General features: G+C 37.0%; 1 protein-coding gene across 4 annotated transcripts in view; it reads left to right on the top strand.

Annotated features, from left to right (window-relative positions):
• The first annotated feature begins 1,398 nt into the window (after positions 1-1,398).
• Positions 1,399-15,847, top strand: part of GFRAL (GDNF family receptor alpha like) — an 83,211-nt gene continuing 68,762 nt past the window's right edge. For all 4 annotated transcript variants that reach the window (XM_074039033.1, XM_005552696.4, XM_074039035.1 and 1 more), the window contains exons 1-2: positions 1,399-1,903; positions 2,174-2,430. The gene's annotated coding sequence lies outside the window, so the exon portion shown is untranslated. The remainder of the gene's footprint in view (positions 1,904-2,173; positions 2,431-15,847) is intronic.

The following is a 15,847-nucleotide window of genomic DNA, read 5'->3' as shown; positions in this document are numbered from 1 at the left end:
TAATGAATGTAAGGTCAGATTAAATTGGAAGGCATCAGGTACAAATATCAGTAATGTTAAATTCTATTTGTAGTAAGTCAACTATTTGTAAATTATGCGTTGGAGATCGACTTTACATCAACCAAAAAGTTAAATTTATTTAGAAATCTATAGAAGAAGAAAAAGAAAAAAAGCCATTGGAAAAGTTTTAAAGATTATTCCATTAAATAGACAAAGTCCTTTAAGGAAAGGGATTAAAATGAAGGTAAGGTGATCTGCTTAAAAATAATATAGCAGTCTGGGAGCCGTGGCCCATGTCTACAAACCCAGTACTTTGAGAAATCTAGGCAGGAGGACCTCCCAAAGGAGGACTTGGAGTTTGAGACCAGCCTGGGCAACACAGAGAGACTCCCTCTCAAAATTTTAAATTTCTTAAAAGAAAAAAAAAATGAAATAATATTGTATTAATTCCTGTAAAAGCATCAGACAGATTTAGATGAGAGAGAAAAACTACAGGGAAGGAGAAAGCTGGTCTGTGGCAAGGACTTCTAATTTAGAGAAAGACAGATGATAGCAAACAGCAAAAGTTATATTATAGATGTGACTTAAAAACTAATTTGATTTTTAGTTTTAGTCAGAAAAGTGCTTTAGGTATGGAACAAGTATAACCTAGTATTTCCAGCATTTCTCTGTTGACCTCACATCTCTCACCAGATACTGCCTCAATTCTCTGTTTCTCTTCACAGCAAATTCCCTTGAAAGAGAAACTACCTGTGATCAGAAATTCCTCTGTTTGAATTTGATCCTGAATCCACTTCATCTAGGTCTTCCTCACCAAATCCCACATATATTTGTTTTATTATGGTCACGTGGGACCTCCACATTGTTACATCAGTATTTTGTCCTCATTTTACTTGAGTTATTTGTAGTTAATTACTCCCTTCTCCCTGAAACACTTTCCTTACTTGGCTTCTAGGATGCTCTGTTCTTATGGATTTCCCCTTTCACTTCAGTCATTTGTTTGTTTTTTCAATATCTTCGTGATCTTTTATTTCAATGCACCTTGCTAGCCTCCCAACTAGGTTTCCTACTTTCACCTTAATTCTCTATGGTTTATTCTCAACAAGAAAGCAATTAAAACCCCTTAAAAATGTCAACAAAACTGTCACTACTCAATACTCTCCAAGTAAGAGGTGACAATGTGCTAGCAGCCCTCCCAGCACTTCATTGCCCTCGGCGTCCACTCTGGCTGTGCCTGAGGAGCCCTTCAGCCCGCCAAGGCACCGTGAGAGCCCCTCTCTGGGCTGGCTGAAGCTGGAGCCCCCTCCCTCCGCTTGCGGGGAGGTGTGGAGGGAGAGGCGCAGGCGGGAACCAGGGCTGCGAGGAGCGCTTGCTGGCGAGTGCGAGTTCCGGAGCGCCAGTGCGAGTTCCGGCGGATGCGGGCACGGGCTCGGCGGGCCCCCGCACACGAAGCGGCTGGCCAGTGGGCCTGCTCAAGGCAGTGGGGGGCTTAGCACTTGGGCCAGCAGCTGCAGAGGGTGCACCAGGTCCCCCAGCAGTGCTGGCCCGACAGCGCTGTGCTCGACTTTTCGCGGAGCCTCAGCCGCCTTCCCGCAGGGCAGGCTCGGGACCTGCAGCCCGCCATGTCTGAGCGCCCCCCTCCACGTTGGGCTCTGGCATGGCCAGAGCCTCCCCGACGGGCGCCGCCCCCTGCTCCCTGGCGCCCGGTCCCATCGACCGCCCGCCCAAGGGTTGAGGAGTGCAGGCGACGGCTGGGGACTGGCGGGCAGCTCTGCCGCAGCCCGGTGCAGGATCCACTAGGTGAAGCCAGCTGGGCTCCTGAGCCGGATGGGGACTTGGAGAACTTTTATATCTAGCTGGATGATTGTATGTGTACCAGTCAGCACTCTGTGTCTAGCTCAAGGTTTGTAAATACACCAATGGGTACTCTGTATCTAGCTAACCTAGTGGGGACTTGGAGAACTTTTAGATCTAGCAGTGTCTACCTAAAGGATTGTAAATGCATCAATCAGCTCCCTGTCAAAACAGACCAATCAGCAGGATGTGGGTGGGGCCGGATAAGGGAATAAAAGCAGGCTGCCCAAGCCAGTCAGTGGCAACGTGCTTGGGTTCCCTTCCACGCTGTGGAAGGGTAGGTGTTTCACTATTTGCAATAAATCTTGTTGTTGCTCAGTCTTTAGGTCCATGCTGCCTTTATGAGCTGTAACACTCACTGTGAAGGTCTGCACCTTCAGTCCTGTCAGCAAGACCACGAACCCACCAGAAAGAAGGAGCTCCAGACACATCTGAACGTCTGAAGGAAGAAACTCCCGACACACCACCTTTAAGAAATGTAACTCTCACTGCGAGGGTATGTGGCTTCATTCTTGAAGTCAGGGAGACCAAGAACCCACCAATTGCAGGCACACAAGGGGTCCTTATTTTATTCAGGTAAAAAACTGAAGTCCTTACTATATCCCTGTAAATTCCCATAGCATCCGTCCCCACAGCCTCTCTGGCCCCTATCCATTCTGCCCTTTGCCCATTCTGCCCAGCCACAGTGGCCCAATAGCTAGTCTGTGAACACATCAAGCGCATACTTAATCTCAAGGCTTTTGCAATCGTTCTTCTCTCTAGCTGTAATCTCTCATCACTTATTCTGAGTGTCTTGTTTCTGCAGTTGCTTTACTTACTCGACCATTGTAAAATAGTCATTCTTAACCGCACAACTCCATTATATCTTATCTTCTTTGCCTTGCCTTATGCTTTTCCTTGGAGTTACAGATACCTGATGTAGATAGTATTTACTTTTTTTTTTTATGCTTGCATTAATCACCTAGAATATAAACTCCAAAAGAGGAGCTCTTTTATTATCTATCTAATATATCTTGGATATTTGTTCCCACCTAAATTTCATGTTGAAATGTAATTCCCTGTGTTGGAGATGGGGTCTGGTGGGAGGTATGTGGATCATGGGGTAGATCCCTCATGAATGGCTTGGGCCATCCCTTTGGTGAGAAGAGAGCTCTGGCTCTGACTTTTCACGAGATCTGGTTGTTTAAAACTGTGTGGCACCTCCCCTGAACTTCCTCTCACTTGCTCCTGCTTTTGCCATCTGAAGTACCTGCTCTTGCTTCATTTTTCACCATGGGTAAAAGCTCCCTGAGACCCTCCCTCAGAAGCGCATGTCCCTATGCTTGTTGTGCAGCTGGCAGAACCATGAGCCAATTAAATCTCTTTTCTTATAAATTACTCAGTCTCAGGTATTTCTTTATAGCAGTACAAGGATGGCTTAATACATGTCTCTAAAGCAAAAACTGGGCCTGGTATGTAATAGGTGTTCAATAAATATTTATTGAATAAACGAATAAATATTGGGTTAAATAAAGTTTAAAGCATCATAATAGAACACTGGGTCGATGTCAATATGACAGTTTTCTTATTTACATACGGACATGGAGAGGTCTTTGTGGGCATTGGTAAGAGAGCAAACCAAATTACAGAACACTATGTAGAGTATAGCTGTATAGCATACATATGGTATATGTTTACAAATATGTCTAGAAAATTTGAAAGCTATATATCAAATATTATATCATTTATCTTTAGAAGGCTAATTGCATGTTTTCAATTTATTATTTATAATTTTCTTTTTATTTTTTAACTATTTTTACAGGTTATTTGTATAATCACAAGACAACTGAATAATTCTTGTTTTCTTCATCAACTTTTAAGTTCTGGGGTACATGTGCAGGATGTGCAGGTTTGTTACATGGGTAAACGTGTGGCATGGTGGTTTGCCGCACAGATCAACCCATCACTAAGGTACTAAGCTGAGCATTCATTAGTTATTCCTCCTGATACTCTCCTTCCCCTTGCCCCACCGACATGCCCTAGTGTATGTTTATATTGTTACCCCTCATGTGACCATGTGTTCTCATCATTCAGCTTCCTCATGTAAGTGAGAACATGCAGTGTTTGGTTTTCTGTTCCTGTGTTAGTTTGCTGAGGATAACGGCTTCTAGATCCATCCATGTCTCTGCAAAGGACATGCTCTTGTTTCTTTTTATGGCTGCGTAGTATTCCGTGGTATATATGTACCACATTTACAACTGAGTAATTTTGACACAAAAAATGTATTGTTATATGGATATAATGTTTATATTCTTTTCACAGAATTTGAGTCACTTGAATTTCTGCTTTAACACTTAGAATTTGGAGGGTCTGTTTTCTTAAAAAATATATATATTAACACTTTAAATCCAGTAAGTAAATGTGGAAGTTTGGGGGAAATAGTCAGCTGGAAACTCAGAATTGATGTTAACTTTCACCAGGCCTTTGTTCACATTATTTTCATCTATAATTAATGAACAAATAATCCTGTACTATCTCTGCATTCAAAAATGATATATATGGTGCATATGTATATATGGCAAAAATCTAAGAAATGTAGCCAAATATTAATATTGCTTACACATATGTAGTCATATCATGGTGAACTTTTTTTATTTTCTTGATTTTGCAAGAATAATAATAAAGAGGCTATTTACATTTTAATGTCCAAATGTGTATACAAATATAAAAATTATGCTTTAAAAATCTAATAAATAAATGGAAGTAAAACATTTTTGAATTTTTTTTAAGATTCCACAATAGATCTAGGTATTCTTCTTATCCATATGCTGATACTACCATTACCCAAATTCTGGCAGTTGGTCCCTTTGGGAAACAGCTAGATGAATCACTACTATACACACTTACTGTGGTATTCACTACCCCTCCTCAAGGGGAATTAGCCTATCTTTTGTTTTTCTTCAGTAATATTTTATCTTTAATAGACAAATAGTGATTGTATTTATTCACTGGATACAATGTTACATTTTGATGCAAACATACCTTGTGGAATGATCAAATCAGGCTAATTAACTTATCTGTCATCTCAAATGCTTATCTTTTCTTCTTGGTGAGAGCATTTAAAATCCATTCTTGTAGCTATTTTGAAATATAAAGTATATTATTTTTTAAGTACATTTAGTTACAATGTAGTGTAATAGCCTTTGATAGCCATCACTGTACTCTGTATTTCTATCAGTTTGCCTTTTTAAATTACACATGTAAGTGAGATCATGCAGTATTTGTTGTTTTGTGTCTGACTTATTTCATTTAGCATAATGTCCTCTAGGTTCATCCATGTTGTCATAAATGACAAAATTTCCTGCCTTTCAAAGGCTGAATGGTGTTCCATTGTTTATATATACCATATTGCCAAAATCCATTCATCTGTTGGTGGGCAGTTAAGTTATTTTCAAATATTGGCTATTGTTAATAACCCTGCAGTGAATGTGGGAGTTCAGACATCTTGTTGACATACTGATATTAATTCCTTTGACTATATACTCAAAAGTGGAATTGCTGGACTGTGTAGTTAATTTTAGTTTTTTAGTAACATTCATACTGTTTTCCAAAATAACTGTACTAATTTACAATACCATCAACAATGTGCAAGGGTTCCCTCTTCTCCACATCCTCATCAACCCTTGTTAGTTTTCATCTTTTTGATAATAGCCAGTCTATCAGGTATAAGATAATATTTCATTGTGATTTAATTAGCATTTCTTTGATGATTAGAGATGTTGAGCATTTTTTCATGTATCTTTTAACCACTTTTATGTTTTCTTTTGAGAAATGTCTATTTAAGTCCTCTGCCCATTTTTAATAGGATCATTTGTTTTCTTATTATTGAGGAGTTTGAGTTCCATGCATATTTTAGATATTAGCCTTTTATCTAATGAGTAATTTGCAAATATTTTCTCCCAATCTGTGGGTTGCCTCTTTAGCCTGTTAACTGTTTCCTTTCCTTCCTGCAGAAGCTTTTTAGTTTGATGCAATACCATTTGTCTATTTTTGCTGCTATTGTCTGTGCTTTTGGGGTCAAGAAATCTCTGCTCATACCCAGGTCATGATGGTTTCCCCATATGTTTTCTTCTAGTAGTTTTATAGTTTCAAGTCTTATGTTATATTAAGTCTTTAATCCATTTTGAGTTGATTCTTGTGCAAGGGCTGAAATAAGTGTTCATTTTGATTCTTCTGTGTGTGCATATCTAGTTTTCCCAACAACATTTATTGAAAAGTCTGTCATTTCCCCATGGTTTGATCTTGTTATTTTTATGAAAATTTAATTGACCATAGGTATGTGAGTTTATTTCTGGGCTTTCTATCATATTCCATTGATTGATATGTCTGGTTTTATGCCAGTACCACGCTGCTGGCTTTGTAATGTGTTTTAATGTCTGATACTGTGATATCTGCAGCATTATTTTTTCTCAAGATTTTTATTTGTGGCTATTTGTAGTTTCATACATATTTTACAATTTTTTATTTCTGTGAAAAATGCATTGGAATTTTCATAGGGATTACGTTGGAACTGCTTTGGGTAGTATGACCGTTTTAACAATATTAATTGTTCTAATCCATGAGCATGGACCAGCTTTTCATTTATTTGTGTCATCTTCAGGTTTTTTCAACAGTGTTTTATAGTTTTTAGTATGTGGAACTTTAATTTCCTTGGTTGAATTTACTCCTACATGTGTGTATGCATCAACTAACCATAGTTATGTGGGTTTATTTCTATCATATTCCATTGATTACTTCTAAATGAGTGAGTGTGTGTGTGTGTGTGTGTGTAAGATACTATTGTAAATGGGATTTTTAAAAAATTTCTTTCTCAGGTTGTATATTGTTAGTGTATGGAAATAATATTGATTTTGTAAGTTGATATTGTATTCTGCAAATTCACTAAATTTGTTAATTTAACAATTATTTTTGGTGGAGTCTTATAGGGTTTTCTATATATAAGATCATGTCATCAGCAAACAATTTCGTTTCTTCTTTTCCTATTTGAATGCTTTTTCTTACCTAGTTGTTTTGACTAGGACCTCCAGTACTATGTTGAACATAATTGATGAAAGCAGACATCCTTGTCTTGCTCCTGATCCAAAAGACTTTAACTTTTCACCACTGAGTATGATGTTCACTGTAGGCTTGTTATATATGGTCTTTGTTGTGTTGAGAAATATTCCTTCTATAACTGATTTTCAAAAGTTTATCATGAAAGGATGTTAAATTATTTCAAATGATTTTTCTTCATCTATTGAGGTGGTTACATTGTTTTTATTCTTCATTCTGTTACTATGGTGAATCACATTTTTAATTGTTTTTTACTTTCATGAATTTATTTTGTGATAGGTAGAAAACCACATCTGTAGACCTAGAAGCAGAGTGAATCTAAAAAATATTATTTATAATTATTATGGTACACAATATGTATGTATTTTCATGGAGTACATGCAATGTTCTGATACAGGCATATGATGTTTAATAATCACATCAGGGTATTTGGAGTATTCATTACCTCAAGCATTTATCATTTCTTTGTGTTAGGGAATTTCACTTTCATTCTTTTAGTTATTTAAAATATACAATGAATTATTATTGACTGTAGTCATCCTGTTGTGCTATTAAATACTAGGTCTTATTCATTTTATCTAACTATATTTTTGCACCCATTAACAATCCCCACTTGATTTGCATATGGTAAGCCATTCTTGCATCCCAGGAATAAATTCCATTTGACCATGGTGAATAATCCTTTTAATGTACTGTTGAATATAGTTTTTGGTATTTTGTTGAGGATTTTTGCATCCATATTCATCAGTAATACTGATCTGTAATTTTCTTTTCTGTTAGTTTCTTAGTCGGACTTTGGTCTCAGGCTAATGTTGGCCTTACAAAATGATTGTGGAAGTGTTTCCTTCTCTTCAATTTTTTGAAGAGTATGGAAATAATTATTATTAGTTCTTCTTTAAATGTGGGTAGAATACGTTTATGAAAATATCTTTTCCTGGGCTGTTACTTGATGGCAGACTTTTCATTACTGATTTAATTTCCTTGCTCATTACTGTTCCGTTTATATTCCTAATTTCATGATTTGATCTTGGAAGGTTATGTATCAAAGCGTTTATCTATTTCCTCTCCATTGTCCAATTTGTTGGCATATAATTGTTCATAGTGGTCTCATAAGATCCTTTGTATTTTTGTATTATCAATTGTGATACCGTTTTTCATTTCTGATTTAGTTCATTTGAACCACCTCTATTCTGCCGTAGTTAATTTAGCTAAGGTTTGTCAATTTTGTTTGTCTTTTTGGAAGACCAACCCTTAGCTTTATTGATCTCTTGTATTCGTTTTCTAATTTCTGTTTCATTGATTTTTGCTCTGAAATGTTTCTTTTCTTCCACTAACTTTAGGCTTAGATTGTTCTTCTTTTACTAATTCCTTGAGAGGTAACATTAAGTTGTTTATATAAAATCTCTCCCTCTTTCACCCTCTCTTTTGACGTAGGCATTTAGTATTACAAACATTCCTCTTAGAAACACTTTTGCTGAATCTCATGAATTTTAGTGTGTTGTATTTTCATTTTTCTTTATATATTTTTAAAATTAATTTTTAAATTTCCTCTTTGAATCAATAGTTTTTCAGGAGCATGTCATTTAATTTGCATATATTTGCTAATTTTTCTTGGTTCCTCCTGTTATTGATTTCTAGCGTCATACCTTTGTGATTGAGAAAGATATTTGATATAATATTGATCTTCTGATATTTGTTAAGATGTGTTTTGTGGTCTATCGATTTATCCTAGGGAATGTTACATGTATAATTGAGAAAAATGTATATATTGTTGCTGTTGGATGAAATGTTCTGCATATGTCTGTTAACTCCATTGGTATAAGTATAGTTCAAGTCTAATATTTTGTTATTAATTTTTTGTCTAGTTAGTAGTTCTGTTGTTGGAAGTGGGATATTAAAATTACTTACTATTATTGTGCTGCACTTATGTATCTTTTCAGATCTCTTAATCTTTGGTTTATATTTTTAGGTGCTTCAGTGTTGGGCACATATGTATTTACAATTGTTATATTATCTTGATTCATTGATTTTTTTTTATAATATACTGACCTTCTTTATCCCTTTTTACAGTTTTTTTTTTAACCTAAAGTTTATTTGGTGTGAAATAAATATAGCTACCCCTGCTCTCTTTTATTTGAGTGCAATATCATTTTCCATCACTTCAGTTTCAAACTGTGAGTGTCCTTTAAGGTAAGATAAGTCTTCTGTAGGTCCATATAGTTGGATCTTGTTTGGTATGTATCATGGTACTGTATGCCTTTTGACTACAGAATTTAATCCATTAACCTTTAAAGTAATTATTCATAGATGAGAACTTGCTACTTCCATTTTATTGTTTTCAAGTTGTTTTCTAGATCCTACATTTTTTTCCTTATCTCTTGTTTTCTTTATTTGGGATTTGTTTGCTTTTTGTAGTGATATATTTTGAATTTTTCAAAATATTTTGTGTATCTATTATAGGCTCATACTTTGTGGTTACATAAATCATCTTATACCTATAACAAGCTATGCCGAGTTGATAATAACTTAAGTTTGATCACTTACACAAAGTCTGTACTTTTACTCTCCTCCTTCTAAATTTAATGTTTTTGGTGTAATTCTTTACCTCTTTTAATCATATGTATACTTAACAAATTATTGTAGCTGTAGTTGCTTTTAAGAATTTTGCCTTTTAACCCTTATACTAGAGAAATCCTTGATGTGTTTGCCATCATTATAATTTTGGAATGTTTTGGATTTGAAAAATGCCATTAATTTTACCAGTGCATTTTATACCTTCACATGTTTTCATGTTTCTATTTTACATTTTGCATTATTTTCCTTCAGCTTGAAGAACTCCCTTTAGCATTTCTTATAACGCAGGTATAATGGTGACAAACTCAGCCTTTGTTTCTCTGAGAGAGTCTTTAACACCCTTCATTATTTAAAGACAGGTTTGCTAGGTATACTATTCTTGATTGGCAGGTTTTTTCTTTCAGAATTTTGAATATATTATCCTACTCCCTTGAGCTTTCAAGGTTAATGCTGAGAATTTTGCTGATAGTTTTATCAGAGTTCTCTTAAATGTGACAATTCAGTTCTCCCTTACTGCTTTCCATACTCTACCTTTAAGTTTTGACAGTTTTGTTATGATGTGCCTTGATGTGGGTTTCTTTTCCTTTTTTAAATTTTAGATTCAAGGGGTACATGTGCAGATTTGCTGCAGGGACATAATGTGTGGTGTTGTGCTTCTGTTGATCCCACCACTCAGATAGTGAACATAGTATCTAATAGGAAGTGTTTTTTTTTTTAGCTCTTGGACCCTTCCTTTTCCCTTTTTGGAGCACACGGTGTCAATTGTTTCTGTATTTATGTCTGTGTGTACCTAATGTTTAGCTCCTACTTATGTGAAAGAACGTGCAATATTTGTTTTTCTGTTTCTGTGTTAATTTGCATAGGATAATACCTTCCAGTAGCCTATCCATGTTGCTGAAAAAGACATGATTTTGTTCTGTTTTATGGCTTCACAGTATTTCCTGATATATAGGTACTTGGTGTGGATTTATCTGGATTCATTTTATTTGGTATTCTTTGGGATTCCTGTATCTGGCTTTCTATTTTCTTCCCCAGTACTGGGAAATTTTCTGCCATTATATTTTGAATATGTTCTGTGCTTGTCTCTCTCTCCTCCTTCTAAACACCTATAATGTGTATATTGCTCTGATTGAGGGTGTCAGTATGTCTCTTAAGATGTATTCATTCTTTTTCATTCTTTTTCCTTTTTGCTACTCAGATTGGATGATTTTCAGTGACTTGTCTTTGAGTTCATTGATGTTTTACTTCTGCTTAATCTCATTTGCGGGTGAACCTTTCTGTTGATTTTTTCAGTTTAGCTTAATATTCTTCAGCTCTAAGATTTGATACTTTTATATACTTTCCGTTTGTTAAAGTTCTCAGTTTGTTTTTGCATTTCTCTCTGAACCTTAGTGACAATCTTTATAATTATTATTTTAAATTCTCTGTTAGGTAAATTACATCTCTTTCATTCACTTGGGTCAATTTCTGAACATTTATTTTGCTCTTTATTTGAAATATATATTTCTTGTTTCTTTAGTTTCCTTGACTCTTGTGTTGTTTTCTGCACGTTGGATAAGACAGCTGCCTTTCCCAGTCTTATCAAACAGGACCTGTGTAGAAGAAAAATACCACTAGTCCATTTGACAAAAAATTTTAACGTGCTTCTCAAAGCTTTGTGTTTGTCCAGGCCACTGTTTCTGTTATTGGTGACTCCCAGGAGATTGGGATATGCCATGTCCTATCAATACTCTGTGAACTGTAAGATAGAGGCCAGACTTTCAAAATGTGGCGTGGCCAGAAATTTCTAATGCAAGTGTTAGATGTGTGGTCCAGTTCCTTCTATCCTCATGTTGAAGTTGGGTGCAGGTGTTATTTCTCCACTCTCTCTGCACGAAGCCAGGGAGAGGTTCTATGGAAACTGCCTGTATTTGTGTTCAGGCCACACTTTTTGATTCTGGGAACACAGCTTTTGGAAGTGGAGCCATTGTTTGTCTATGTCTTTGTTGTCTGCGATCTAGAGTAAGTTAGGAATGCAAAGCCCCACCACTCCCAAGCTTAGCCTGTTAAGAATTCAGTCCTTTGGGTGGGAACTATAGAGTCGTGACACTTAATTTGTGAACAAACTCTTTTCAAGAATAGGTAGACTGTAAAATAATGGAAGAAATAAATAGACCTATAGAAGTTGTGACACTTGGTGTGTGAACAAACTCTAGGATAAATAGGCTGGGGACATGCCAACTTTCTGCTTAGTCTACCTGACAGCTACTATTAGTCTGCATTGTTCGCTCCCTGATGCAAGCTGGACGTTAAGCTGTCTAGTTGTCACTGGATGAGTGTGCAGTAAGCTGCTAGAGAGAAAACAAAAAACAAACAAACAAACAAACAAACAAAAGGAGCTGTGCATTCTAGCCCCTGTTCTATACTGCTCCCAAGAGATATTGCTCCTGGAAGGGTTTGCATGCCTGTTTAAAACCATCTCTTTGTTCTGTGATCTAGGGAGACTTGTAGATGCCTAGTCTCTTCTGCTCTTAGAGCCAGAAGTTTTGGGATATAGTATTTCTGGTAAATGCTGTAAAAGTTAGAGCATTTTGTGGGTGAACACACTCCTTCCAGAGAGAATTGGGAGAACTAGGATTATTGCCAAGTTGAGCTGGAGGAAGAGTCTCAGGAAGTGCTAAGCTGCTGCTCAGGCTGTTAGAGAGCTACTTTTTGCTTGCCCCTTTAACTCTCAGATGGTGTTAGTTAGAACCCAGACTGTCAAGTAGCCACTAGGGGAGTATGCTGTAAACCTTCCAGGGAGAAACAGGTAGTGGTACTTTTGAGTCTTGTCTCTGTGCTAATTCACAGTATTAAAGCCCCTGAAAAAGTGCTTGCACACACACATAAAACTGCCACTTTTTTCCTGTGGTCTAAATAAACTTGTGTAAGCCTAATTCTCTAACTCCCAGAGTTGGTGAATTAAAGAGCCAAACTGTTGGGCACCTTATAACTAGGGTGCTATATGTGAGGTCCCAGTCTTCTCCACAGGGAGAAGCTGAGTGTTAGTGATTTCAGTTATATGGTGAAGTACCTGGAAAGGGGTCCATGCTCAAGAATGCCTCAGATTTGTCTACCCATTTGAAGTGCATGTTTGGGTTTTGTTTATTTGGATTTTTTTTTTTTTTTTTTTTTGAAACAGAGTCTCGTCCTGTTGCACAGGCTAGAGTGCAGTGGCACAATCTCAGTTCACTGCAGCCTCCGCCTCCCTGGTTCATGTGATTGTCCTGCCTCAGTCTCCTGAGTAGCTGTGACTACAGATGCGCACCACCATTCCCAGCTAATTTTTGTATTTTTGGTAGAGACGGGGTTTCATTATGTTATCCAGGCTGATCTAGAACTCCTGGACTCAAATAATCCACCAGCCTCGGCCTCCCAAAGTGCTGTGATTAAAGGCGTGAGCCACCTAGCCCGGCCATGCATGTTTTCTTGCTTGCCTGCTAGGCAGGAGTCTCTCAACTTATTTCTGACTTTCTTTCAGAGGGAATTAATTGAGATGTTCATTCTGTGCATTTGTGAGTATTGGGAGTGCCGGGAGCTTCCTGTTCTGCCATGTTGCTGACATCCGTCTAAGGAAAACAGTTTAAAGAAAGTTCATCACCAAGTAACAGTAGATACAACTGGGTATCTTAAATACAAATACTTTTATTTCTTTCTTTCTCTTTCTTTCTTTCTTTCTTTCTTTCTTTCTTTCTTTCTTTCTCTTTCTCTCTCTTTCTCTCTCTTTCCTTTCTTTCTCTTTCTCTCTCTCTTTCTCTCTCTTTCTTTCTTTTCTCTCTTTCTCTCTCTCTCTCTCTTTCTCTCTTTCTCTTTCTTTCTTGCTTGCTTTCTTTTCTTTTTCTCTCTTTTCTTTTTTTTTGAGTTTCACTCTTGTCGCCCAGGCTGGAGTGTAATGGCACGATCTCGGCTCACTGAAACCTCCGCCTCCTGGGTTCAAGCGATTCTCCTGCCTCAGCCTCCCGAGAAACTGGGATTACAGGCATGCACCACCGTGCCCAGCTAATTTTTGTATTTTTAGTAGAGACAGAGTTTCACCATGTTGGCCAGGCTGGTCTCGAAGTCCTGAGCTCAGGTGATCCACCTGCCTCAGCCTCCCAAAGTGCCAGGATTACAGGTGTAAGCCACCGCACCTGGCTACTTTTATTTCTTATATTTTTCAAATGCTATATATGTAAGTACCAAAACTTTACAATTTAAAAACTATTTTGAAAAGGAAAAGATCATTGTAACAGTTATAGATCTGTTTTCGGTAGCCTTAGCAACTTATTAACAATCCTTTTATGTTACTGTTAGACATCTCCCCCATGGAATGTCCAGAGCCCCTTTCCAGTGTATCATTGAGAGAACTGGCCTTACAAAATTGCCCAATCTGGAATTCAGCAGGACCATACACTACCTCCGTTAAGTCATCTCTCTGAAAGACAATGTTGGCAGTGTCTGGCCACAATTCAAAGGTTACTACCTTCTATAAAAAAGAGGACTAAAACATTAAATGTGAATACAAATGTATAATGTTTTGAGGTGATCTGGTAAGATATTGGTCTTCCTTCATTTAGTAATAACCTTGCTGAATCAGCAGGTACATAACGTCTTTTCACGGTGATAATTAGAATGTGCACTAGACTCTAATAGTAACATAAAATGGGAAACAGAGAGCAGCAAACGAGTTACAGTAAGGAATTTAAAGGAGTTAAGAATGCTTTTTAATAGTTCATTTTAATTATGGTCTTAGAGATGTAACAAACTTCTGAAAATCAGACCCAGCTAATAGAGTAACACAACCATCAACAAAACACAACCACGGAGACTTGCTCAATTTTAGCTGAAAGGGGAGAGCACTGTCTCAGCCAAATTGGACTGATATGATTGAGTATATTAATTTACCCAGAAAAGAAAGAATATGACATATACCTTCTTATCATGAAGAGGGATACATGCGATTTATTCTAATCCGATACCATTAAATATTCAGGCTATATAGAATGAATTATGGAACTAATCCTCTTTAAACATTTTTACCTGCCATTTTTATGTTAGCATACCTACGTTAAGATACTGGCTAGCATTTAGCTTTTTTTTTTTTTATAAGTAAATAAATTGGTGATATCATTAATACTTCCATTAATATGATTGTTTAAAAAATAAATAATAAATGAATCCATTCTTGATTTCCTGCTAGATTGAGGGCCAGAACTTAATACTAATCCTCTAAGGCAATCCAATCTTATTTTTTGGAGCTGTTTTGGTTCTCTTGAAGACAGACAGCCTGTCTTCCCAAATGATGACATGAGCCAAAGGAATGGCTGTTTAATCATAATTTTTAACTTAATCAGTAGATTGAATGATTTTGTATATAGAGCACTGAATTGTGAGCCTTGTGTCTTGATAAATGGTGACAACCAACACCAAGTCACACAAAACAAAAGTAAGAATTCATTCCTCCTCCTTCTCAACCTGCCCATCATCTCAACTGGTCTCCAGATCCTGGAAATTTTAAATTCTGACATTTCTTGTACCTGCCATTTTCTCTTCATCATTGCTACTTTTAGTTCAGCCCTTGTCATTCTCCCCTAAACTACTGACATAGCTTCGTGACAGGCAATTTACCTTGTTTCCAAACCATCTTCCATAGCATTGCTCAAGCAATTTTTCAAAACCCAACCAGGTTACTCCCTTTTGGAACTCACCAAAAGCCTCTCTTTCTTCTGTTAGTCTTCTTGGTGAAGCATAAAAGGCCACCCATAATTAGCACTTATATTTTCCTCTTCATCCACTGAGTCTCAGTAATGTTAGTCCATCTGAAGTCCGCAGAACAAACCTCAGAGTCTTGCCTCCTTGTGGTTTCTCAGCTTCTCCCGATTTTGGCTGCCTTGTCCCTCCACTCCTGGCCACACCTCATCAGGCTGTTAGTGAGGAGTTTGATGGGCAAGTTATGGTGAGGTGATCAAGTAAACCTAATTATTATTATTATTATTTTATTATTTTGGTGAGGTCCTCCAATAAAAAACCGCAAGAGTATTTTTAAATTTCTCCAAAAAATACTGCATCATATCTGTTTTTATTACTCGGTGTCTGAGAACTCTGTTTACAGGTCTTTTAGCCAAGAAACTCATGACATATGTATGTATTCTTTTCAGAAATGTCAATTTTAGGTTGGCTAGATCTGAAAAGACTCCTCCAGACAGTAGCATGCTACAAAAGTTTTAAGTAGACAGATATAGTGGTAATGCAAAGGTGATTGGAGGAAGTCGAATGTCATTGAACAAAAGATTTAAACAACTTTATGTTCCAAAAAGAAATGCCCTTTAAT

This window comes from Macaca fascicularis, chromosome 4, assembly GCF_037993035.2.
Source record: "Macaca fascicularis isolate 582-1 chromosome 4, T2T-MFA8v1.1".
Classification (NCBI taxonomy): domain Eukaryota; kingdom Metazoa; phylum Chordata; class Mammalia; order Primates; family Cercopithecidae; genus Macaca; species Macaca fascicularis.
Note: the sequence above shows the minus strand (reverse complement) of the source record. Positions and strands in the feature narration are given on the sequence as shown.